Source organism: Nyctereutes procyonoides, unplaced genomic scaffold, assembly GCF_905146905.1.
Source record: "Nyctereutes procyonoides isolate TBG_1078 unplaced genomic scaffold, NYPRO_anot_genome, whole genome shotgun sequence".
Classification (NCBI taxonomy): Eukaryota; Metazoa; Chordata; class Mammalia; order Carnivora; family Canidae; genus Nyctereutes; species Nyctereutes procyonoides.
In genome coordinates this window covers 27,809,819-27,815,642 of record NW_026575043.1, presented here as the reverse complement: position 1 = coordinate 27,815,642, position 5,824 = coordinate 27,809,819, and positions in this window count along the sequence as shown.

Here is a 5,824-nt window from a genome sequence, read left to right as displayed (position 1 = left end):
GGGGAAGGCTATTTTATATAATTGACTAAGCAACCCTTTTATAAAAATTTTATTTTATTTACGATGTGGGGCTCGATCCCAGGACTCTGAGATTGTGACCTGAGCCCAAGGCAGAGCCTTGACCGACGGAGCCAACCAGGTGCCCCAAAGCAGTCCTTCCGAAACATGAGTCGTGTGCAAGGCACTGTCCTAGGCGCTGTGAGACGTTGCAGGGCGAGAACGGTGTGTGCCGGCCGGAGCGCACGTTACGAGGGGAGACACGAAGGCAGCCACTGCCCTGGCCAGAACCGCCTTTCTCTCTCCTGTGCTGCTAACTGTGGCATCAAAAAGTGGTAACACCGACAGATCCCCTCAGCCCTTTGAAGACAGAGGGCCCCATCGCTCCCAGTGGCGGTCATCAGCGTCACACGCTTCGGGAATTAAGCTGTGCCTGGCAAGACGGGTGCGTCCACATCTACGTACTCCAGGTAGGGAAAGCGGAAGCAGGAGTGTGGAAGTGTGACTCCTTCCCTCTGATGGGCTTGTATGAAAACAGCAATTGAAAACCTCCTCTCCCGGGGTAAAGAGAAGCCGACTCAACAGCCCACTTGGGCGCATCGGCTTGCGGGGCAAGGGAAGGCCCACCCCCCAAAGCGGCGCTCCGCTCCCACAGGCAGAGAGAGCATGTATAATAAATGGGGAAAACGTGTGAAATGAGACATCTGCTCTGCATGCTTAAGCACCAAGGCTCCTGCAAGTTATAAACTTCCACTCTGTACTCTGGGGGCTTGCGATGATGAGCTGGGAAGGAGTCTGGAAGGTTCATCTCTCTCCAATAAAAAAGGTTCATCAACTCTCTCCAATTTTTATAATAATTATTTTGGAACACTGTTGATAGGAAATTGAAAGAGATCCAAGGAAAGAAATGATGACAGAACTGAGGAGGAACCGATGAAAGAGTCAATAAAGCTAAAGAATGTTGGGAAATGAATTTTAACGATGAGCTGAACAAGGCCTTCAGCTAATTTAACCAACTCGACAAAGCCATTATATTGTAAGCATGGTGCTTATTTTGCCACAAATCTATGTAGACTGAAGGGTACATTATGAAATGCGAAAACCTCATGTATTCAGGATCTGAACAAATGCCTAGATGTTTGAGAAAATAAAATGTAAATATTCTGTTACTGGTATGTTTTTAGGACAGGATGCCTTTTCCCCTGTATTTAACATTTTATTCTTTCTGGATGCCATTCATTTCTCCTATAAGGCAGCAGCTGTGTACTGTTTTTCTAACGTGGTGTTTGTTTTCAGGTTCTCTCCTGACCTTGTAATACACTATAATTACTCCTAAATCCTACCAGATGGCCAAGTGTGACACTTGCTGAGGCCAATTTTGGGCACAGATCACCTTTTCTCTTGCCATGATGCTGGATATTATTTATATACTGCTACATCTTACATGTTTCAAAGCCCTTTCCAAATACTAACTCATTGAACTTAATCAGAACTTGGAGATTCAAATCTACAAATATTTTTACCCTCATTTTATGAAAGGCAAAATTGAAAGTCTGAGAGTAACTTTCCCAAGGTCATACAGGGAACTAGGACAAGACACTGTTTTCTGACTTCTATTACTATGCTTTTCTATTCTACTATACACTCTAAGCTTGCATGTAACCGGGATGGGCCATTTCCTATGAAACTCTCAGGGGAGGGATCTCTGCTCCCACACCCTTCTGCCTTTGTCCAATGTCTGCTTAAGTCCTCTCCCAGCTGCCCTTCTAGGCAGACATGTGGTGTCTGTAATGTGGATACGACAGGTGATGCCAGCCTGGAGGACAGAAAGTCCAAAGGTTCTTCTAGTAGTGGCCAGAGCTTTGCACTGAACTACCTAAGGACACCAGCAATTAGGTGGGCAGAGGCACTTGACTTAAGAATCACGATGTAGGGGGCACCTGGGTGGCTCAGAAATGCTTGATTTCTGCTCAGGTCATGATCTCAGGGTCATGGGATCGAGCGCCCTGTCTGGCTCTGTGCTCAGCAGGGAGTCGGCTTACCCTTCTCCCTCTGCTCCCCACCTCAACTCACACTCCCTCAAATAAATAATTAAAAATCTTTTAAAAAATAGAAAAAAAAGAACCACGATATGGGTAGTGACCTAGGAGAGCCCCACAGAGCAATCTACAATAGTGAGAGTCATAGCCAAGATCCAGGGTAGACTGGTCTAACCATAAGGGTAGTGGTCAGTGGACCAGGGGGTGAGCCACATCAGCAAGGTTGGACGTGTAGCAAGATGGTCACTGGGACAATGGTCAAGAGGGATAGTGATGTCCACATCCCATGGTGAGGAGGTAGGAGAGCATGCGTGTGGCTTTCTGGGGTGGTATCTATCATTACACACGAGGGCACAATCATTTCTCCTAACTCTGGAATGTTGGGTCTCCTCCTTCCCTCTTCTCAGGATTCTTAGGTAAGAGAGGAGGCATGTGAAGGATAGGAAGATGCACAAAGGAAAACAAATAGGCAGAAATTACACTAAAATCCTATTCAACGAGAAATTGCGAAGGTAAGAAGATACATTCCTCCCCACTTTCTTTGACATAATTTAAAAATAATCATTATCAAAGACCATTTCGGGCGGATGCTGAGTTAGAAGTAAAGCTAACACCCCAGTGCCTGAATCTACACTTGTGGATACCCCTGTGGAGACATCGGGTTTGTGTTCAGAGGAGGGCTATGGTCTTGTGTTAGGTGGGTAGATGCCAATGACCTAGTAAACTTTGGTTCAAATTGTTAAGATGGCCTGATGTTGTTCCCCAAGTTAATAAGACCTGGACCATGATTCTAAGACTCTGAAATGCCTAAGAATCACTTGAAGATTCTGACTCGATGGCTTTGAAGTGGAGTCCACAAGTCTGATTTTCTAATTAGCTCTGGGTCATGTCTATGATACTAGTTCACAGCTCAAAATAACAAGGAGTGAGGGGACATTCAGACTGCACTGTATATATGATGTTTTTCTACTTTATAAACTTTTTTTACTTAACATTTTAAGTAAGCATATTGCTTATGATATTACTTTTTAGATTCATGGTTTTAATACCTGTGTAGTATTTAGTTGCTTGAATATATAGTGATTTGCTTGTTCACCTTTTGTTTGAAATCTAAAATGCTTCCTATTTTTAGCTATCATAAATTATGTTGCATCCCTACTCATAAGTCTTTGCTACTTTGCACCACAACTTGCAACTGCGTTGGAGAATTCCATTAGGGTCCAAGAACTTCAAAAGAGATGTATTTCAAAACTTGAAAATACAAAAACAAATACTGACTGAGCTTATATTGTCCATATCCAAGGCACTTGCTGATAGGAATTTTGAATTATTCAGAAAAGTATAGAGAGCTTTCCTTTCACCTTGCTACAAAGAATACTTGTCAATGATGCCATAAAGTACAAAACTTGGAAGTAGCTAGAATTTTCCCCATAGAATAGTACTGTAATTAGGGATTATGCTCCAAGATGAAGGGAAAAAGACCAGATGTAATAAAATTAAACAGTAAAGTCATAGGCAACGACCTACGCAATGGGAATATGCCATGTACATTAAATTTTAAAAACCTACTACAGCATAACTTAGCACAAAAACTAACAAAAATTATATTCAATGACAAGTATTTATTTAATAAGTTGGCATCTCTGATTTGCTGCTGTGTCCTCAGGTCCTTGCTCTCACTTAAAGGACATCTAGCCCACAGGGCACACTTGAATAGAAAAATGGTACCCCTTCCTCAAGGTACTTTACTTCCATCTGGCTGAACTTTGTTATACATATTGCATTTGTTAGAACAAGACACTGTACTGCCATCTGCTAGAAAATTGTAGCAATAAAAATATAAATGTACAACGTGAATGGCATTTCTTAGATGTGACAGTCTTTGCGGTACATGGTATGCACAACCATAGATGATATTCCCACATCTCAAAAGATATTTGTAGAATGAATGTGTGACTATATTCCATTGATTCTGGTTGAAGTTGTAATCTGCCTATACCCTCAGCTGCCACTAGCTAGGAAGCTTAGGAATATGCAAAGTGGTCAGACAGAGGTAATGGGAAGCTCTAAATTAGTACTTCTCAAACTTTAATGGGAAGTGACATGAGCAAGATGGCAGATTAGGAGGTCCCAACCCTGGCCACCCCACAAAAACAGGGATTTAAGAACTATCCACCAACGACTAAAGCTCCAGGAGAGTTCTGGAGTACAATTAAGAAGCAGTAGCAACTCAATGGAGCACAAAAACTAAGGATGGCCACATAGAAACATGTAGGAGGCATTTTACCTCTGTCACCCCATTGCCCCAGCCCAGCACCTCCAGCATCAAGAATATCCTTGGTCACAACTCCTGTAGGGGAAAAGTGGAGCTGGAGGATCCCTAAAGCCAATGCATACCATTGCTGTGGACACTTACAGCCTTTGCCACTGAGGACCCCACACTCTGTGCTGATGTTGACTTCCACTGACACAGCATCTCAGAGTCTCTGCCACTGTGCCCCCTGAAGCAAGCTGCCACACCCTACCTAGCTGGCATCCCCACACCCATGCAAAGGTAAAGAAGTTTTTCCCCACTGAAATTAGTCCAGAAAATCTAGAAGATGTGACTGTTCCCTCAAATGTCAGACATCAATGCAAGGCTACAAAGAACATGAAAAATCAAGGAAATAAAAAAACAAAAGGAACACAATACAGTTCTAGTAACCAACCCCAAAGAAATGGATACCCACAAATACTCCAGAGCAATTGTTGTAAAGAAGTTAAGCAAGCCACAGGAAAATACAGACTACTCAAAAAGATCAGAAAAACCATACATGAACAAAATGAGTAGTTCCAAAAAGAGATAGAAAACGTAAAATAGAACCAAATGGGAATTCTGGATATGAAGAATATAGTGAATAAAATGAAAAATGCAATATAAAACTTCAATAACAGACTTGGTCAAGGAGAAGAATCTACAAATTCAGAGACAGATCATTTGAGGTTTTTTTTTAAAGATTTTATTTATTTATTCATGAGAGACAAAGAGAGAGAGAGAGAGAGAGAGAGGCAGAGACACAGGCAGAGGGAGAAGCAGGCTCCCTGTAAAGAGCCCAACATGGGACTCGATCCCAGGACCCTGGGTTCATGCCCTGAGCCATGCTCAACCACAGAGCCACCCAGATGCTCCAAAGACAGATCATTTGAAGTTATCCAGTAAAAGGAGGATAGAGAAAAAATAATGAGAGGAGAAAAGCTTATCAGATTTATGAGACACCATCAAATGAATAGACATATTTTTTTTATGGCAGTCCCAGCAGTTGAAGAGAGACAGAGAAAGGAGAAAAAAGTTATTTAAAGAAATAATGGATGCATTTTTTTCAAAGTTTGGGAGGGAAATGAATCCAAGATCAAGAGTCACATGCTCTACTGACTGAAGGGAATTCTTACTATATTACTGTCAACTTCCTTTCAGATCTGTCAATGTTTGCTTTATACATTTAGATGCTTTGATGTTGGGTGTGTATATATTTATAATTGGATCAATTATAAATTGGATAAAATCAAAGAGGGGATCAAAAGTAATTTAAAAGATGTCTTGGGATCCCTGAGTGGCACAGCGGTTTGGCGCCTGCCTTTGGCCCAGGGCGCGATCCTGGAGACCCGGGATCGAATCCCACATCGGGCTTCCGGTGCATGGAGCCTGCTTCTCCCTCTGCCTGTGTCTCTGCCTCTCTGTCTTTCTGTGACTATCATAAATAAATAAATAAATAAAAGATGTCTTGAGATGAAAATGAAAACACAACATA